Source organism: Anser cygnoides, chromosome Z, assembly GCF_040182565.1.
Source record: "Anser cygnoides isolate HZ-2024a breed goose chromosome Z, Taihu_goose_T2T_genome, whole genome shotgun sequence".
Lineage (NCBI taxonomy): Eukaryota > Metazoa > Chordata > Aves > Anseriformes > Anatidae > Anser > Anser cygnoides.
Window position 1 is genome coordinate 38,143,975 of NC_089912.1, and position 22,152 is coordinate 38,166,126.

Genomic DNA, 22,152 nt, shown 5'->3' on the forward strand with positions numbered 1-22,152 from the left:
TTCAGAGCTCTGAAGACTGGGGACCCAGGAACTGGACTTGATGATCTTTGTGGGTCCCTCCCTTCCAACTCAGACATTCTATGGTTCTGTACATCTTATTCACTTATTTACATACATATGCATAAAGCAATAGACTCTATTCTACTGTACCCTGCAGACAGTAGAGAAACTCAAGCAAATGACAGATGAAATTGCAGAGTGCAAATTTTCATACTTGCATGTCCTCCCTATACTCCTCAAACTGTGAAATAAAGACCATAAAAATAATAAAACATTTTAGAAAAAAAAAAAAAAGACCTCTGAACAAGTCTCTATCTAGTTTATTTTTCTTAGCAGCCATACAGTTGGAAAATTCACAGCATATGAAAAAGGGCTGCAAGGGATGTCAAAAAAAGTTGCCACAGAGGGGTGCCATCAATAATGCAGAAAATGGATATATTGATCTAAGTATCCACAGCAGTCACCTCCTGCAGGCAGTATTGTTTCATTTATTTCAAAGGTGTTAGTTCTGTGCCAGGGGATCCTCTCTCATATAGTGGGGTACAATATTTGTGACATTCTTAAATACACTGAGTGATGCCTCAGTTCCCTCAGTACGTTCCTAATGCCTCATTCTGGTAGTAAGGTTTTCCTAGTAGTTGCTGCTTTCAAGTGTCTACTACAATGTTAACTCTTTTTCTAGCAAAAGGTGTCCTGAAGAACAAATTAATTCCTTCTTTCCTGAAGTTACCTTCTATGTGGTTGAGGATTGTTAATAGGTCTCTCTTCAGCCTTTTTTTTTTTTTTCCCTCTAGACTAAGCCACTCCAGTTCTGTAAATTTGTCCTGAGAGGTGATATTTTCTAGACCCTTGATCCTTCTCATTGCTTTACCTTGGGTTTTATATAGATAGTTATCTATTTCTGGAAGTCCAGTGTTCAAATCAGGACACAGGTCCCCAGCTGCAGGTTGAACACCGCTGTCATGTGTCTGGCAGATGACAGACCCAGCCAGATATCTCCATGTGATATTTACCTTTTACACAACAGAATGACATTGCTGACTTGTGTTCAGTGTGTGATCTACTATAATTGCTAGGACCTTTCTTACAGAATTGCTATTTACTTTGGTTTTGTCCATCCGAGATTTATTCCATGTGACTATTCCCACAACCTCACCGAACCAAATTGCCCTTGCTGAATTGCACCTTACTTTTTAAAACTGCATCCAGTTTGCTGTGTTCATGTCAAGTTCTCATCCAGTCGTTTGGTGCAATTATTGCTCTTCTCAGTGAAGTGCCATGTGAACTTACTCAGCATACTCTCTACTCCACTTTACAAGTAATTCAGAGAAATATTGAATACAGTCTGAAGCAGGGCAGACTGCTGCAAAATCACACTTTTCTGATTCGACACAAAGAAGTTTCTCAATACACTTTGAACCTGGTTTCCCGTCGGATGATCACTCACTGTGGAGGAGTTTTGCTAGATTCTGTCCCCTTAGTTTGTCTATTAAGAAGTCAGCTGAGTGTCAGGCAGTTCCACTAAAATCAAGAGAGCTGGCTGCTTCATGCAAGGCCAGTTACCCTGTCAAACAGGAAATTAGATTGATTTGGAATAACTTGTCCTGAACAAATTCATTTTGGCTCTTACTTATCCCCGTATTTATCTTCTTGGTATTTTCAAACAATTTGAGTGTTTGTTCCAGTACTTTTCTGGGAATTGAAATTATAGCCAGAGCCGACAATGCCAGTCCCCTCTTGTTTCTCTCTTTTAAAGCTATGCACTGCCATTACTTTTTACAGTCAATGGCCTCCCAGGAGCGAGGTCAGCCTTTCCCAAAGGTGACAGTTCTGCACAGGTCTCGGTCAGTTCTCCAGGTTCAGGTCAGCTCCAAACAAATGGGAAATTTCTACCCTAGCTAAATATTCTCTAGCTTAGTCTCCTGCTTCTGCACTGCTGGGTCAGCTGTGACTGCAGCTGGCCTTTCTAGTAAAAAGGGAGACATAACAAGCATCAGACATTTTAGATTTCTCAGCACCATCTAGCTCTTTCTTCCAATTAGGTGACAAATTACAACTTCTCTTCTGTAACCCTCACTACCAGTGCACATTGAGGACACTTGTCAGTACTCTGCCCTGGCTTGGTCCACAGCCTGACATTTTTTAATTCATCCCTACCTGTTCATACTTTCCCTTGTATCAGTTCTTAGTAGCCTGAAGTAGTTTCACGTTTTACACCTTTCCTTTTATCTGAAAGGTCAAGGTTCAAGATTCGGATGATCTCTGTGCAGCACTTTCCAACCTCCCACACCAGGATAGGCCGCAGCCCTAACATATACCCTGTACAGGAACCACCAGCTCTACCAAACAGCTTTCTTTCCCTTTACACAAGATTTGTATGGGGTTGTTCCTGTTTATATCCCAAGCTCACTATCATCTGCCTTTCTAAAATTCCTGGTCTTTTTGTCACCCTGTTCCGCCTCCCCCAAAAATCAGCCTTATACTGATCATTCTCACCAAAAAATGCTGTTGTGTGCATATTCCCCAACAGTTCCTCCCTCTTTATTGCAATCACATGTTAAATTAAATAATAATAGTAATAATAAATAAATGAATAATAAAAAATCAACTTTGGGTGCTTTTTCTACCTTTAGAACCACTGACCGGTTTTCTTCCGTACACCAGTGAACCAGAGTGTAAAATTGAAGATAACTGACACTATTACAAGTCTGTGTATGTCAAATAAGTGCTAGAGCCTGTGTAGATGTGTTTCCTCTGCCTCTGATGTGGTTATGGGCTTTAAAGCTGTGCCTTCTGACTGACTGTTTCTTTAAAGCATTAGTCAACTGAAAGCAGGCCTGATACTGCAAAGTGAGATCTCATTTGCAAACCTCAGCCCAATTGAAGTGGATTGTGTTTTCTTACAAGAATAGTAGATAAACAGACATCAAACACAGCCTGAGAACAGCTCTAGTGCAGTTCTGAAAATGAGCAGATTGAGATCTCCTACCTGCCAGCAAGCAGCAAAGCAAAAGTTACAGAAAAATAAATTGCAAAATCAAATTCTGGGGCAAAACTTCAAGGAATACATTCATACAGTCATTTTTCTTCTGTATAAAAAATGGTGGGGTTTTGGAAAACAAAACAAAACAAAACAACAACAAAGAAAAACCACTAATTTATACCAGCTTGTGCATTTGTATAACTTAAAAAAAAAAAAAAAAAGCACCTACCATTTGTATTTTTCATCATTACCAGACTGTACATGTGCTAAAAATTAACACATAGCTCAAATATCACAGTGGATCTCATGAGAAGAATCAGTGCAGGTGCCAAGAATAGGTGAGTTTTGTGAGATTGTTCTAAACTCTGAAAGAAATAAATTAATTTTTTTCTCACCTTGTTTAAATTTACAAGAAGATCCATTTCTATAATGACTCATTCCTGCACCACAAATTGGGTTATATTAAATAACTGCTTTCATGTCCTTGTGTGAGCTATATTTAGCTCTCACGCTTTCGTTTCCTGAAGGATCTTAAACAAAGGCTGCTCAGTTTGTAGCCACTCCCCTTCGGACTACAGAAAAATTGGCATGCCAAAAAAAGTGACTTCTATATGGGAAACACTGAGTCCCTGCAGTATGTCAGCTTGTCCAAACAGCTGCCCCTTTCCAGCATGGTGAGGCAACAGCTTGCCAGCAGAAGGGCAGAAAATTGCCTCCCCAAAGTGTCCCCATGCATCCTCAGAGGGCAGGGCTGGCCACAGTGCTGCCCCCAGCAGCACGGCGTCCTGAGCGAAGTGGGACTGAAGCTGTCCCTGCAGACTGCTGCAGGGCTCTTCTCTTCCCCACCCAGAGCCAGTGTATGAACTCCAGTGGCTCGGCCAAGGGGCAGCTTGGGAACGGCTGTGCCGTCTGCCTGGCCTTCTCCCTTCGGGTCTGACTGCGCACAGAAACCTCCTTCACTTCACGCCCTAGAGCCTGACCCTCATCAGAAATCTGCCTGTGCAGAGACTGACGTCCAAAGTAGGGTGCGTGGCTGCTGCACGTCTCCTGTCCCCTTCAGTGACCATGGTGGTCACCTTCTGTCCTCAGCAGCACCGCAACACTTTGCTGGACAAGTTGATTCATCTGTAATAATCCTGAAAAAAATGTCCCTTCAAAGCAAGGGCAGCATCACTTTTGTCTTGTGCCCTGCTAAAATTGATGAGTCGTTCTTCAAGATGAAGGATTTTCCCTGCAAAAGCTGATGCATTATCTTCTGTCACCACAACAGTCCTAGTTTCTGCACATTATGATTCATGTCAGTTTAGAGTGCTGTTACATTTTGTCAGTGTCAATTTAATTCTACACATGAAGTGTGCTGGCACTTCCATAGTTTTACCATTTGTTGATTATAGAGGTTCAGAGATTATATTCAACAAATTCTATCTGATATGTTTTTATTGACTGCACAGAGCAGCAGGACTATATTTCTGTCTGCATTTCAACTCCAAACAGACGTTAGGAAACGACTAAAACTAGACACAATAGTTGCAGAAAAGATGCATGCTGTCTCGTTTTCTTGATCTGAAGTCTGCACTGAAAATTCTGGAAAAAAAAAAAAAAGTAGAGGACAACTCTTCATTGTAGGCTGCAGAAATAAGTAAAACCTGTTTGTTTGTTGGTTTGATTGTTTGTTTGGTTAGTTTGGTTTGACTCTGTTTACTCCCTAAAGCTTGCTGCTCCTGCAGGTGAGCTCCAGGGCAGGCATGGGGAGTGCTGCTCCAGCTGGCCTGGACAGTTTGCCAGAGCACCCCCTCCAAAGGGCAGGCTGCCACCACGTCCCGCTGTCACCCTGTTCCCTCACACCTCCCACTCTCGGACCAACAGCCACGCACGTGCAAGTACAGGACATGCAGAAATGTCACTTGAACACGAGGTGAAATTACCAAGCTCCTGTGAACATTCAAATCTAAGAAATATAGCTGTTTGGCTGCAGATCACACTGATTAAAGAATAGAAAACCTTTTGAGCAAACATTGCCTGATCACGAAGTGAAGTCAGTAGTCTGTAAATGATGCTTTATGATCCAGGGGTTTCTATGTCTGCAAACAACGTCTTTATATTTTACGTGCTTAAAACTGTTTGCTTACTTGACATAAAAATTAGTACACCACATCAAAGGAAAACAAGTACTATAACTCTGCAGTCATCTGTCCCACTGCAGAGAGGAAAATTTACTTCTGCAAAGCAGCAGCACAGGGCATAGGCCGCATCCAGCCACCAGCTGCAGCCAGGGCAGTGTGCTACATGGAGCTGCAGTCAACTTCAGGGCTACGACCACCATGTGCAGGGCATGCGTGAACACGTGCACACAGGGCTACAGGATTATGTTACCAAGCCAAAAATGCAGCTAACTGGGTGCCCAGGAGCAATGTTGTTCACCCAGTGCTCCCGCCGGCCTTGCTGCTGCTCCAGGCCCTGGGCAGCCTGGGGACAGGGCCAGATTTGCCCCAGCTTGCAGTATAACAAAGCCAATGCCAGTCCCCTGCGTGCTGCCTCGGAGGCACAGATTTAAAGCGTTCCTGTGGGTCTCCCTGATCACTGGCCATCAGAGTAACAGATCACCAGTGAAGTCAGTGTTGCAGAACATTGCTTTCTTGCAAAGAGAAAAGAATTTGTACACAGGCAAAAATTAATTCTTAATATGCTGTAAGTTAAGAAAATGTTCCTACTACTCAGATGTATACTTCACAGCAAATACTCAAGCTTTTGACAGAAAATCAAATATTATCATTTTTTTCTGACTTAGGACTCCTCAAGAAAGAAAGATTTTGACAGCTGCAGATTTCACACGTGTCTAAAAAGGCACAGAAACATTCCTGTTTTTAAAAGGCAGAAAATGAAAGGAACTTTTAATCATGCAAAAGCTCAGGCAGGGTTCTTAGCCCAGGGCTAAAACAGACTCCATGCACTATAATAATTCCTGGACTCATGAGCTGTTCTACAGCAGGTGACCATGGAGATCTCAGGCAGAGGAAGGGCACTAGCACTGTGGGGCCAGCTATATTCACCTTTATAAATAAAAAGCACATTAATATCATTCCTTGCCTTAGAAGACTTACTGTAGCAATGCAAGCACAGTCTTTAGACTATTTCCTATTACTGCATAAATAATCTCTTTGCAGCTCTACCTAAATTTGTATTTAAAAAAAAATATTCTAAGCTCCAAACCGCAAGCTATTTTTCATCTTTACAAAATAAATCAGTTCTAGGAATCTTTTTAGGATGAACTTTTGGCAGCACCTTGCAGACATAAAGATCAGTCACTGAAAGATGATTAAAGAATCTTGTTTCCTGGAACCATTTTTTTTTTCTTTTTCTTGCAAAGGCTGCTCTTCCCAAATTGGTGTTAGATATTTGAGCATTTTAAAAATGTGGATCCTATTCTGACATCAAACATCATAAAGAGGAGTACATGTATCTTTGCCTATTCGTTGTAAATTTGCCCCTCACAACTCCATATGTTAGCTTTTATTCCCAGAGATTGTTTCAGAAATTTAGTATGTAATTGCAAGAATAAGGAAATCCCCATTTAAAAGAAAAAAAGAGAGAGAGCGATAAATTGCAAGAAACCTTCCCCGTGGGTTAAGCAAGTGCTCACTAACATTAAAAATAACAAAACAGAGGCAATTAGGCCTCATTTCTTCTTATCTAAAAGCTAAAAACACAACTGCTACAAAGAGTTATTAAGAAATATTTTTGTGACCCTAAATTATTTGCAGTTAGCAATGTAAAGTAGTTAGCAACATTTGTAGTTAGCAATGTAAAGCAGATGGCCGCACACACCACATTTTATAATCTCATACAAGGGCCCATCTCATCTTACAAACAAACAAAAAAGGATGCACACCAGCAGCACTGGTGAGTTTTTGAGTCTTGCCTTCCCTTAACGCACCTACATTAACAGGGTACGTGTCAGTTCAGAGCTTTCCACTGACAGACCCTTCTGCCCTTCATCCCCTCCCAGATGCTTTGTTCCAGGCCCATCTAGTGCTTTGTATCAGAAATAAAACCTTTCACGTATTCCCACTGCCCCATGAATTAACTCCCAAGCACTCTTCCAAGGGGAGCTGAGGTGTGGCTCCCGACCAGCTGGGCACCCGGGCAGGGGGTGCAGGCAGCTGCGGGTCCCTGTCGCCGCATGTCGTGCAGCCCTTGGGCTGCAGCCCCTGCCGCTCACACTGCTCCTTTCCCCGCTTCCTGGCACTTCAAACGGGGCGATTGCGTGTTCAGCAGGAAACATCAAACGCAGCAGGTGAGTTTCCCCGAGCCACTCTCTTTGATAGCCCTCTCTGAATGCTTTCTGGCTCTACATCCCCACTGAACGCTCCTTTTTGCCAGCATGCACAAACAGTTCTGCCTTTGCCTTTCGAGACTTTTTTTTTTTTTTTTTTTTTTTGTGACTCAAAAAGCCAAGGTCAAAAGAAAATTAAGGTAACACTAACAGTTATGTCCTGGTGCTGCTCAGTGTGTGAGGTCTGTGTGGTCCCATAGAAAGCAGTGCATGCACAAGGACTGGGGACTGCAGTGGGAAGGATGCCAGGCTTATCACTGAGGGGCTGCTCTGCATCCATTTGCTTTCTTCCTTTAACACGAGTGAGTATTAGAGAAAGACATTGTGCCTAAAGAGACTGGAAGAAGACACCGTGTGATTTCAAAGCAATTACAAAACATGCATGTGCTTAATTCAAGTGCTTTCCTGGAGTTACACAAACGCACACAGCTCTGACCCTCTGTGTCCTGCAGGAAACCAGAAAGCTTTGCTCGGGAGGCCAAGCAGGGTGGCACCATGCCCAGACAGCCGTGTTTATAGAAGTCCCGGGGAGCTGTTGACTTACTACACATGACGCCAAAAGCTGCCTTGCTGATCGTCGTGCTTCCTCCATGGAGGAAACAGCACTTGGCAGAAAAGTCTCATAAAAACAGCCCATGCTCCACACATCGCGTGTGACAGCGTAAATGGTATTTACCAGGACAGGCAAGCGAAACCTTACCCTGCAAGTTCATTACAGCTGAACCTCACAAGTGGCAAAGACCCCTTAAAGGAAAACCAGGGCAAGGGTTGAAAGTGCCAGGAGTTTCTATGTGACACCCAGGAGCTGGTATTTTTATCTTTCCTAGTGCCTCTCCAAATGTCTCAGTAGTCTGGGGTTTATCCTGTGTTTCAGTGAAACTGCTGTGACTGTGCAGCTCAGTTCATACAGGGAAAGGGCACTAAATAGTCCTGAAATGGCAGGTGAAACGTATCCATGTTGTTTAAACAAAAAGTAGTTCGTTAACTAATGCAACAGGTATCTTAATGAGAAATCTCTTAATGAGAAATCTGTGTGTTTTGAATTATTACCCTGTTTAATCTTATAAAATCAAATATTTCATAACCTGCTAAGGGCAAAAATACACCATGGCTTGCCCTGGTTTGCCAGGCAAAGGCAGCAGCACAGCTCTCCAGCCCAACGCTGGCACAAACCAGCCACGTGCTGTTCACAAGGCAACGCCGAGACCCTGCAGGAAAGCCCCACGTGCCCCCACCCGGCACAAGGATCCTGGCATGGCAGGTGGGGATGGCAGAGCCCCAGCACACCTTACAAGCCTCCAGGCTGGAGGAAGGGGCCCCGGGCCTCCTGGAAGCAACATACCGCTTATACCCACAGCATCTCAGAAGCTGATCTCATATGGTTGTTGCACTTGCCTCCCATATACTCTTGTGTTTTTTCCCCAGCCACCATACACCAAAGATATCAGCATCTTTCTTTTACCCTGGTCTTTTAAAGAGGACTCATCACCTACATTTTGTTATGTTTTTGTGATGAATAAGAGAAGGCATAAGCAAAATCTATGCATTCTACATGCAGCTGAGAACCAGAAACCCTTTCTTATCTGCTACGTTACGATGAAGGATAAAACTAGTTATTCTTTCACCAGTTACTGCAGGGACCACAAATTTCTTAAGTGTTATTGAAAGTTTCGTCTTTGCTTTTGACTAATATGGGTATTTTTCAAATTAAATCAGCATCCGCATTGAATTAAGAGAGAGAATATATGTATATGTTGAGTGAGAGTGCCTGCATAACAGGAGTTACCGTATACTAAACTCATTGTGAAAACAGTCTCTGAAATCAAAATGCTGACTCACAAGAGCAAAGTTAAGCAGTTAAATAAACTGTTCAGTGTTTTCTAAAAAATGGAAAAAAGTGCCATGTTGGATGGACCGTGGGGTCACTGGTACTCCCAGTGCCGGGTTTCCTGACAAAGTGATGTAAAGACCAAGACTGTTGTGAAAAGAGGAAAAGAATTGTGCAAACGTTAATTCTGTGTGTGTGTGCACTAAGAAATAATTTCCCAGTTGTGTCTGTACAACACTGCTCAGCATTTATTTGCACTGCAGATGATAAAGCAGAAATGCATCTCTTTCGGAACAATGGGACCCATTGATAAGGGTTTCACCAGAGGAAAATGCCACATACATTCCTGACTCCTCTAACAGGTGGTTAAGAAGCAATACTGTTGCTAGAATACTAGCAGCATTTGAAACTTGGACAAATGGCTTGATTAGCAAAGGCTAGTCATTTCAAACGTCATTGTGTTTTTCACTGAAATTAGAGATTTTGATCCCTCAGAAAGCCAAGCACATTGCTGGAAATTAAATGGTTGTAGTAATTCTACCCCCGAGCCTTAAACAGTGGCTCACTTCTGCCATTAACACAGATTGTTTTGACACAGGAGAAGAGAGGGCAGGTATGCGTGAGGATAGGTCGTAGACTGCGGACCTTCTTCTGCAAAGCTTCTGCTGCTGCCATCTCATAAAACTGAAACGAGAAGTTCAGCAGGTCAAGTCAGCTGAACCAATCCGATTATCCAGCTGCAAAGGGACAAAATACTTCATAGACTATATTGTATGCGAAGACATGACAGGTGACATCATTTAACTCCGGTAAAATTCTGTCATCCAGTGCAACTAACAGAGAAAAGTATCTATTTTTCCCTATTTCTTATACTGATGGAGTAACGTTTGTCTCCTTTTCCAAAAGCCTTATGAATTAGAACTCTGCAGTGCTAATCACCTTTCCCTATAAAAACTCATGCACTTGTGAACCGAATCATTTTCATACTAATAATCAATTAAAGAAAGCACCAAATTCTATAGGATGGGATGACTTTTGTTTCTCTTTTTGTTTTTCTTTTTTTTTCTTTTCTTTTTTTTTTTTTTCAGGAGTCTCTTAATCATACACTGATATCAACAATACAATTTCTAGCCACTAGAAGAAAAACCTAAGACAAAGCAAAACTCATTTTCTGCTTATGCACTCCTTCAAAAATTAAGGGAACAGGCATTCATGTGTGGCAAGCTGGAAGAAAGCTGTGAAGGAAGGTGAAGGCTGCGGTAAGCACGCACACCAAATGCAACAGCACATGCTGCACTAACACTTTGGCTAGCATGTGTAAGTGAAGCGTGATCTACTGTGTTCACTGTGGAATGCAGAAACCCTGAGGTGTGGCAGCAAGGCCTATTTTGTTGTGGTTACCCTGCTGGTTTGCATTTAGTAATTAGCATCTTAAATGGGTTCCCACTTAACTTAGCATTCTGTACTTTTTATGTTTTTCCTGTATGCACACAAAAATCAGCCACCTTTGTGCGGTGCCAGTGGCACAACATGACTAATGCATTTGCATCTTGGCAGTGGACTCTGGTAAGCTGCAATCTACAGGCAGGCAGGATTTATTACCCCAGCCAGGTATGTCACATACTGGGAGGAAAATAATTGTGAACAGCAGGCTGCATTTGTGAACGCCTCGTTCTGCCAGCTTTATTTTATTTCACTTTTTGTCAGAATTGAAAGGTGAGTAGAAAAGTGTTGTTGAGGAATGGTGAAGGCTGTAGAAGGGAAACCCAACTAAGATCTCACAGAGAGTTTCTCAGCTCTGCTCTAAAGGAAATCATTCATTTTACATTTATTGCTCATGCACAGTACCTGAGTAGTGATTGATCACTGGGCAATGTGCCTTGCAGATTTCTGAATTATAATCCATTTTGACTTGGTAATGTTTTACCTACCCTCACGAAATTTCTCTGGATTTTGCATATTCATTAACTTATGGCAGAGGACACTGCTGCCAGCTGTTTTCTCCCATCCTTCTTCCCCAAACAACTGTGTTGGATTTTGTGACATTTAGATTTGACGCAACTGTTCTGAGGAGAACAGAAGTGATTTTAGAGGCAATAGTGTAAGTAATCATGGATTATAAAAATTTTCATAACTCCATTCCAACTGCCAGGTACAAGCACTCTGCAAAGGGGTCTCCTTATTCTGTTGTCTCCAAAAAGATATGTCATTTTTTTCTACTGTTAAGTAACACACATGTCATATTTGCATTAACATAGAAGAAAGACAAGAGAATAGCTAGATCCCTAAGGTCAGAATTTTCTCAGCTGTAAAATGGTGCATTCATTTTTACTTGAAAAGTATTGTGTGGTTACAAACAGTTTTTAAGTGCCAAAATTAGATTCATCTGTGGCAACTCCACATTCATTCTGTGCTTGCCCCAGCAGGGCCTGGAACATATGCATATGCAGGGAGTTTGCAGTTACACATTTAAATAATAATAATAATAATAATAATAATAATAATACATTTCAGACGTTGTCCAAGTTCAAGCACAGATATAGTAAATTGATCATTTTTCATGGCTCTGTGTACACAAGGACATACGAATTCACTTTCAAACTCCAGAAGGCACCTTACACCCTCTGGGTAGGTAGGATACTGTTGCAGAAACAGAGTCACTAAACCTTTTTCTTTAGATTTCAGGGAGAATCCAAGACATTTGAATAGAGCTGACAGATGGTGCAGGACCCCTGTGCCCTTCTGGAGAAGCAACTGGGAGGCCCCCAGGCAAGGCTCATCTGCACCTCAGATGCTTGCATGAAGGCGATGAAACCCCAACCCACATGTCAACACATCAGAACTGCAGCCCACCTGGGGCTTCTCCTTTTTGGCCTCCAGTGCTCTGGGAGCACTGGGACAGAGCTGAAGGACGGAGTGCTGGCACTGTACAATGCACTGTTTGGGCTTGGAGAGCAGCCATTCCTGAGCTGGAGGGATTTCTGGTTACACTATGTTTATAGGGAAGCTTGTCCTGGAAGCCTAAATTATGTAAACAAGCTTTGCCAATAAACCTCCCCTCCCTTATAGAGCAAAACCTCTAAGATAAATCTTTAATTTTGCCTATTATACAACTCAGTGTAAAACTCAGATCTGTGAAGTTTGTCCAGTTACAGACTTTTCCCATTAAACTCTAACATGAACAGGTTTAAAACCCTGAGAATGACCAAACAACAGGGGAATTTGTTCCCTCAGAAGCTTTCACCCTACCTCTTCGTGAGACAATATATCCTTGATATCAGTACAGTAACAGATTATCCAAAACTACAAAATGTAATTTATTGCAAGCAGGTATCATGGAATTAAAAGGGAAATGATATTTTATGTAAGCATAGTAAAGCCCTAAGATATAATTGCTTGAATTGGTTAGGAAAGATGGCAGTGTTTAAAAGCCATCCTTTTTTTTTTTTTTTTCCCCCTCTCCATGTCTGCATGGTACAGCATTGAAGCATTCTTAACAGTCGTATGAGAGAAAGAGAATCTGTGAACTGCTTGGGATATCACAGAGGTGGCTGAACGTCCTCCACTGAAAACTTTAAATGACAAGAAATTACTGCTGTTATTATAATAACATTAAGGACTGGCTTCCCTAGAACTGGACTATAGAAATGAGAACTCTGCTCTATGAAGGGTGCAACGTAAGACCCATACGGTCAGATCCAGCCTGTTGGCTAACAGGCACGTGCAAGAGCAAAGCCATGGTCCTGCCTGACTCACCTTGAATTCTCATCAGCACTTAACACAGGGAATGGAGAAGGTGGCAGCAAGTGCTGAGGTTTCCTTTTCACTGCTGCAGGCAATTAGCATGCTGTGATTCCTGTTAACATCTTCATAGGGATGTTCCTTGACGTCATAATTACTCACTAATACTATGGACAGTAGACTTATTAAAAAGATCTCCGACCCAGAGGAACTATGTACTGAAGCAAGACCACTCCACTTGCATGACTATGTCAGAGTCAGTCTTTGGAAGAGTTAAAATAGGCAATCCAAGTTTACATACCCTAGGGGAAAATTAAAATGGCTCAGCCTGGAAGGGCTGTCTACAATGCTACCAGTTTCTGACTTGCTTCTCAGCAGGGGCTTAGGTGAGATCAGGATGGTGAAGGCACATAACACTGAGAACAGATGCAGCAGGCACCTTGGACAACCAAACGAGACGTGATCAGGACTCAGCCCCACTGTACAGTATCAAGTGCGCTACACATCACAAAGAGAAGGTGATCCCCATCCATTGCTGTTCTTTCAAGCACTGTGGCTCCAAAAGCAGTTACCTTTGTTTCACCCTTTCACCCTTAGGTGTCTCAACAGGCATTTGTAGCTTTACGCATGTGGTGAACGCTGAATTCCTTAGAGCATAAATGAGCCAGAAACATGTTAGTCATTTCACTCATTGAACAGGGCTGGAAGGACTTTCAGTAAGTCTATAAGGTAGTGGGACAGGATGATGGTGTGGACAGGACCGGCACAGTCCACTCTGTTAGTACATGAGCTGCAAAACACTTTTTGTCTTGCTGTCTTACCTCCCATATATGTGCATGTGCAGGAGTGCATAAGAGAAAGGAAAGCAGAAAGATAGCCATTACGTAGTTGTACAATAATGAAATAAACCCATTTTTATATTCCCCTTGTCAGATTATCAGCTATCAAATTTCCAGCCCTGACATCAGGTTCTGACTGCCGTGCCAACTGCAATTTTCATCAGATCTTGCATCATTGTTTTGCAGGGTATATTTTTCTGGTGTTCTCTGCTTAGTCAATCACTGTATCTGAGTCTCAGTTCTTCCTCTTCTGCCTCCTGTAGGGAGGTGTTACAGAAATCCGTCTTTTATGCACACAGCCCTCATCAGAAATCTGATGAAATACTAGCACAGATAATGTTACTGTCTGATTGAGTCATCTGCTTTGGATGTAATCATTATTTATTCACTTGCTTTATTAAAATAAGTATGTCAGGACATCCATGTCAATGTTACAAGTGCTGAAATCAAATGACTAACACTGCTATTTAGATTAAGAACCTCTTTGTGTGCAGGCACATTGGATTCAGCTGCACCCAATTGTCAAAAATTGACAAAGAAACACACACAAAAAAAAAACACTTCCCATCACCTGCAGGACCTTTCTGCTTATTTGATGGCGATCTCACCCAGACAGCAGGCAAGTAGCATTTCCAGTGTCACCTTCGCTCAAGCACACTGATAAAAGTTTGAAGGATCTGATGGGTCATATCTAGCTGATGTATGTGATCACATCTACTCTGGAGCTGCACTGGCTTTCTGCTACAAATGACAGGGCAGCAATTGTACTTCAGTGCAGCCATAGTGCATGGAAGCTGAAACTCCAGCCCTGGGGCTCTCTGCCAACACATATGGTCTAATAGCCTTTCCTGGAAAGTCCTTCTTGGTTAGGATGGCACCCAGAATATCCCCTGCTATGCCTCAATTGCATTTCATCAGGAATATATCTTTGAGGAGAAAAAAAAAAATGCCCAGAAACAGTACAGCTCAGATAGCTGTTTTGAAAGTACATTAACATCATCACAAAGCAGCAAAGTGCAGAGACCTGGCAAGAACCCAAGTCTTTAATTTGTTCTCTGCTTTCTTAAATCTCATAAAGCTTTTTAATAATATGAAACTTTTCAATTAATGAAAATCAAAACTAAAAGAATACATAAAAAACACGCGATCATAAATCAACATATTTTTCCCAGCATCATTTTAATCTCTCTGGCAGTGATGTTACATGTACAATATCTATGGTTTCTATAGTACTTCCTAGAGAAAGAAACCTTAAGAGAGAGGACAAGAACACATTAATTTGCAAGTAGGATGTCTCTTGTTACAGTTTCCTGATAACTGAGTTTACATGTGCCGAAGCACAGCAGATCAGTAAAAGAGCAGCCATACTAGCATGTGTAATGCCTCCCACACACAACGTGACAAGTGAAAGAAACCTTCCCTGACCTCCCTGTCCCACCAGGTTTGTAATTTGCTGTTATATCAGAACGTAAACATATAGCCTGATGGCCTGCCTGGTCTGCTGCTGATCTCATGCAAGCTATGAGAGCCCTTGATCCTCTGGATGGGGAGAGAGAGCAGCAGCCCAGGCCACACCACCAGCCCAGGGATGAACCTGACAAGCTGTCAGGTTGTTTGTGTGTACTTTAGCCACCCCACTTCACGTGTCAGTATAAACTGTTGCTTTAGGGGGGAGACGGGGCAGCTGCATCACCCTTGGAGCTTGAAACATCTGCACACCTTACCTGACACCGCTGCGGAGGAGGTGGTGAGCACTGCTGGAAGGATCTCGTGGGCAGCTGGGACCTGTGATGTTGTTAAGTGACCGTAGCTAGACCTGCTCATATTTCTCTGCCTTAGAAACTGCTGAGAAGCCTGGAAACTAGTCCATTACATAATTTGAATCTGTCCAATTTGAAAACTTGTGTCTAAAATAAAACTTTTGTTTAAGTAGGTTTGGTCTAGGGGGTGACATCCCTGTCCATGGCAGGGGTGTTGGAACTAAATGATCTTTAAGGCCCCTTTCAATCCAAGTAGGTCTATAATTCTATGATTAATTAACAGTCAAGCATGGAAGGAGTGTAAAGAACTGAGCCACGCAGAGGAAAAATTGTTTGCGAATGTCTATTCACAACTGTTAAACTACAGTCAGAGACAGGTAAGACCAACCTGTGATGTAAATAGACTAAATAACCCAGGATCACATTAGTGAGAGTCATAAAATGCATGGCATGAAATACATTGCATAACGTTTTCCCAGTTACACATCTGAGCTCTTCGTCAGGGTGTCAGTGAAGGTGATCTTTCTGTCTTCTCTTCTATGTTCACCATTCATGTGCTCACATATGGGTCTGCCTTTTTACAGGAAACTACATTTGAAATCCCAATAAACAGGTAGGTCGTAGCAGAAAGGCTGAATATATAGTAAGTTGTGTCTACACTATGAACTTGAAGTAATTTAATTAAAATTGTTTTGGTGGACTGATGAGTTTTTTCTTCAGTTTCATGGCTTTCTCCCCTCCTCATTTCTTCAGTTTTGCACCTTCTGCAGCAGTACAAACAACAAACTCTGACAAGCAATTCCCATAATTATGTCACCACTAAATCATTCTGCCGCATGAACTCCTCAGGCTTCTGTCTAGTGACTCACTGTAATATCATGCCTTAAAGTAATTTAACTTCCTCCTATCAAACCTACTAAGAATCTGTGGAAAGGTGAATCAGAAGACATCCTCTACATTAATTAAGTTTCACAGTACTTACTTCCCTTATAGGAAGAGTTTTATTATCTTTGTAATTGGTGAGATGAATGTAAAGTGTATATCAAAGATCAGCATCAATCATTTGTTCCACAGCAAGGAGGAACTACTGGAGCAGAATCCCAAAACCTACACCTTGACTGTTTGTTGTCATCATTTTTAGAGATGTGTGGAGAAATTTTGCAGTGCCACTAAAGTGCCATTGCACAACTCAACACTGTCAAAGACTGTCTGTAGTCCTGTGAGCCCCAGCTAGATCCCCATGGGTATTAGATACCCAGTGATAGGTGATTTCAGTGGAAGGCAGGAATGTCAAAAGGACTTAAGTTTTCAAAGGCCTTCACAGATCTGAGCCTCCTGGTCTAACGAAAGGAGAAACAGAGCAATCTGGAGTAGAAGAAAGTAAATATTGCAATTATTTTTTCAAAATAAAGAAGTCATGCACAGGCACCGAAGGTGAGATATTGCAAAGCGGTCAGCAGTGATTTAAACATTTAATAAAATAATGTCAAAAGTACTATAGTATTTCAATCATTCTTGGATTAGCTTAGCAGAGGGTATTTTTAAAAAGTAGTTACATCCTTGTGAAATAATTTGTGGCAGAGATGAGAACTGAACCTACAGTGCAGATGAGTGGAAAGATTGGTAGATTGGGAAAGACCTTTTACCATGGTCAGTCATGCTTTTTTGTTTATTTGTTTGTTCTTCCTCTATCCCTAAGGATTTGTGCTTTTGTGTTGTTTTTGTTTGTTTGTTTGTTTGTTTGTTTGTTTGTTTCATTTTTCAATTTAAAGTGTACTCTCTTTGGTAGCGAATGGAAAACATAATGAAATGGCTTAGGCAATAATTACAAGAGTGCTTGGCACCCTCAACATTTCCTGAGACTCTTGAAAAGGAAGTTTGCAATCAGTTTTCAGTTTTGTTTCCGTCACACAGTTTTTCTTGTTTGACCAATATATTCCCCTTTTATTTAGAATAAATCTTCATAGCAGTAAGCAACTTCACAAAACTGTACTTTTTTAACTGGTATGCTCTTTGTAAATTATGCACTAAAATGCCCCAAGTGTTAATCACAAATGATCAGTGTCCTCCTGTTGTATAAGCACAAGAGAGCTGCTGTCAGTCATCGCAGAGCAGAGGAGACATTGTTATTAACATCTGTCTCTGTATTAGGTCTCTATTAATAATGTCTGCAAATATACAGGAAGCTACCTTTGACTTCTCACTCTGGAGACCCAGTAAAGCCCATTAGCCATATTACAGTAGAAATACCTTGACTATGTCCCCATAAAATTTAAGAGTGCTATTCAGCTTCTTCATACCCTGCACTATTGACAGAAAAGCAGAGTGTACCCACTGTGGTTGTTGTGTGTCATCTGTAAGCAATATCTTATTCAAAGGAAACATCATCACAATATTAATATTTGTGGCTCTGAGGGAATATTTTATTTCAATATATAATTTACTTCAGGCACAACACCACTTAGAAGCATGGCTAGAATTTTAAAAATATCATTGCCATTGTTGTCTTATTGTGCATGATTTAATTCCTATACACAAGCACAAAGTAACATTTTTCCATAGTCATCTTTATTGCATTAGAGAAGTCTACAGTCTTCTCTCAGTTCCTTCATGATTTGACTCAAATTTCTCCATGTTATTCTCCCTTTTCCATATCTTCAAGAAGTCTTACTTCCGATACATAATGGGGACTACAAGAGAGATGGGAAGAAACTCTCTGCAAGGGAGTGTAGTGATAGGACAAGGGGTAATGGTTTAAAACTAAAAGAGAGCAGTTTTAGATTAGACATTAGGAAGAAATTCTTCACTCAGAGGGTGGTGAGGCCCTGGCACAGGTTGCCCAGAGAAGCTGTGGATGCCCCATCCCTGGTAGTGTTCAGGGCCAGGCTGGATGGGGCTTTGGGCAACCTGGTCTGGTGGGAGGTGCCCCTGCCCATGGCAAGGGGGTTGGAACTAGATGATCTTGAAGGTCCCTTCCAACAAAAAAACATTCAGTTTGAGCATTTCAGCAATATCACAGAAAAGCACCAGAACTATAATTTGGCAATGCACTCATAATAAGATTGTGAAAATACAACAGTTGGAACAAAATTAACCTCACCTCTTGAATTAAATGTCTTTCAGAAATGTGAAGCACTCACTGAAGACTGTGGCATTGGGTCAGCTGTGGCACTTTCTCCATAGCTAAAGTACCTGATGGAAGCAGCTACAAAACCATTTCTGACCAGCTACATTCCCACTTCACCCCACAGCCCTGCTCTGACCTTTCCGTGAGTGCACTGCACTTGCTCTGGACCATGACACACCTGACCACACATGAACAGCCTTATCTTTGAGAGCTACTCACGACTCCCTGCCTTCCCTTCTCCACGCTGTCACTGTGCCAGACTGTCAAAGGATGGCTCACCCTGCTTCACGCTAGGTTCGTGTCAAGCCATGTCTCTGCTGTCACTGAGTGCCACACTGAGCAGAACACTCGAGCCTGCAGGCCAAATAGTTTTGGAGTGACTTCAGGAAGTGCTGCTCTTGGCTTGCAAATCATAGGGCACTTCTTCTTACCCAGGTCAGCTTGGGATCCTTTGTAGCACCTGTAATCTCAAGAACAGTTTTCTCTGTAGCACTCTTCAAATTGTTCTAAATAAAGAGCAATTATGTCACAACCCAGCAGAGCATTTTTTACTGCACAATGCTAGGACTTGCCGTGATGAGTCCATACTTCCCATCTGCAGGGACCCCACAGTATACTTATCCTACCAGCAAAGATCAAGAGGGAGAACCAGAAATCTTGAGTCGAATGAGAAAGTCAACCTGACAGTACAGATAATGGGAATGAGCCAAGCTGGCACAAAAACACAAGCTTAGCTACCAAGGTCCCTACCAGAAATCACTGGTTCATACCACATAGGCATTAGCCAGCCTGCACTATTAAGCCCAAGTGTCACAAGGAACTTTCTAATGAGGAGAACAAGTCTAGTCCTCACTGCCACGGTTATGGCTGGTATAGAGCTAATTTTCTTCACAGTAGCTAGTATTGGTCTGTGTTTTGGACTTAAGATGAAAATAATGCTGATAGCACACTGATGTTTCAGTTGTTACTGAGCAGTGCTTACTCTGAGCCAAAAGCTTTTGGCTGTTGATGCTGCTCTGCCAGCAAGCAAGCTGGAGGTGCACAGTGGGCTAGGAGGGGACACAGCCAGGACAGCTGACCCCAGCAACCGAAGAAATATTCCATATTTCATAACATATGTTGTCATACTGAACCATAAAAACTGGGGGGAGTTGGTCAGAGGGGGCTGCCATTACCTGGGGACTGGTTGGGCATGCATCTCCTGGTGGTGAACAATTACTTTGTATATCACTTGGGGTTTTTGTTATCATTAGTATTATTGTTCTTTTTATTATTTTATTTTATTGTATTTTATTCCCCCTTTTATTAAACTGTCCTCACCTCAACCCCTGAGTTCTTGCATTTTTACCTTTTTTCAGTTCTCTCCCAAATCTCACTGAGGAGGAGTGAGAGAATAGCTGCGTGGTGCTGAGCTGCCTGTTGGGTTAAACCACAAGACTCACATAGACAGACTGGTTGCTTCCTCTTCTTTAGCCGTCAAGTCCCACCTAATTGTCCAAATATCTTTTGTTATTCACTAATGTTAGGACTACGCAACACTCATACTTGTGTGGCCTTATACAGGAGCCTAAAATTACTCCAGCTGACTGCTGGAGAAATGGAGTGGCACACACTGACATCAGGAACCTGTAAAGAGTGCCACTCCATTTCCAGCTTGGATGTGTCTGCTGGTGATCCACAGATAAAGCTGCACTACTTATCCTAGGAAATCATTTGCACTGAGACTCAAGTGGTCTTTTTAAGAGGCATGAGTGCCCAGTGCTCAACTTTAAGTCACGCAGCATACAGAAGTTTATATTGAAAAGCTTAGAAGTGCATAACATCTGTCCTTTAGGCATTTAGGTTAGATGGCTCTGTCAGCAACTAAAACTCCTTTGAGATAAAATGAAGAGGATGCTTCTAACCTAATGTAGTAGAAATAGCAGTGCAAAGTCAGGTCAGAATTGTATATAGCAGAATATCCTCTTTGAACCTGTGGTCATTTTCTTCAGGATGGTCATGAGTACCACCGTGCATGGACATACAGGTCCCAGCACAGACCCTTGTGGAGCTCCATTGCTGTTCCCTGCTCCAACATGAAAGCTGACCCTTTGCCCTTCCCCTGTTTCTGCCTTTTAGCTTACTATTTATCTGTGACTTCCTCATACACCTAGACACTTTATCTCGTGTACTTAAAAGCTTTTGATGAAGGAAATTTGCCAAAAGCCTTATGGAAATCCAGGTAGTCTGTACCATATGGTGTCTCCCACCTGACATGTTTCAGCAAACCACTTCAAAGCACAACCAGGTTAGTGGGGTAGGACTTCCCTCTAAATGAGCTGTATTAACTCTTTCTAAACTGATCATATTTATCTGGCTACCCACTATTTCCATTTTTCCCAACAGTTTCTCCCAATATTCCTACTCTGGACATCACTGCCATAGGCCTGTAGCTCCTCAGGACCTCAGCTGGAACGTGTTTTAAAGTCTGGTGTCACCTTTACCAGCTATCAAAGCATTGTAAAGCATGGGGTAACACACCAAAGTTAATCACTCAGAGATTTCACCCCTGAATTCCACTGTAATTCTTAAATGAACACCATCTGCTTCTAGCAGTGCATTACAGATCTTTCATTTTTTATTTTTTTATTTTTTTACTCCTATTTGCTCTATAATGTTAAAGCCAGTTCACTTTGGGGCTTACCCTCTGAAGAGTCTCTCACAAAGAAAGGTTCCAAGGTGGGAATCTCTCCAGTTCCTTCTTCTCTGAAAATAGTTTATTTACTTGTTCTGCAAAAGTTTTATCTTGTGTAGGTGATCCTTTGATACCTGTATCATCTATTGGCCCTACAAACTCTCTGGCAGGCTTCCCACCCTTGATATATTTGAAGAAAGATTTATTACTTTTGTGAGCTTTTCCTCAAACCATTTTGGACAGTGAGGTTTTATTTATACATTTAATCTGCCCGAGTTTATGATACTTTTTTTTTTTTTTTTTTAATGTGGATAGCACTTCAGCCTTTTGAAGGATTACCTTTAACATGAGGCAAGTTTTTCCTCCCCCTTCTAAGAAGCCCGGCTTCGTTTTACCCTCAGTCCTTTGTTAGTAGGTGGTGCATTCAATCTGAGTCTGTCAGAAGCCTCTACGCTGCCTGTAAAATTTTAATTCTCTCAGCTGCCCCATTTAGCTTCTCTTTAAAAATTTCAGGTATTCTGGAAGCCCCACTACTATGCAGATTTAACCTCTCTTTTACCTTTCTATGCCTAAAGTTTATCACCATCAGCTTTCCTTTAAGTATCAGAAGCAGGAAACAAACACATCCTTTAAGAGAAATGCTATAGCGAATGGTGTCAGAATTTACAGTTGGAAGACTTTGATCTTTACCATGTATTTATTAATACTTACACAAATAAGGATTACAGCTGCAGAATGTACCTGATGTACACGTGAGGCGAGGCTCCCAGAAATGCTAAGCATACTTTGTGAATTAGGTTCACTCAGCTTTTACTGCCTCCCTCTGAAGGTATAGAGCAGAGGAATCTTTTCCTCTGCTGCAGTTGT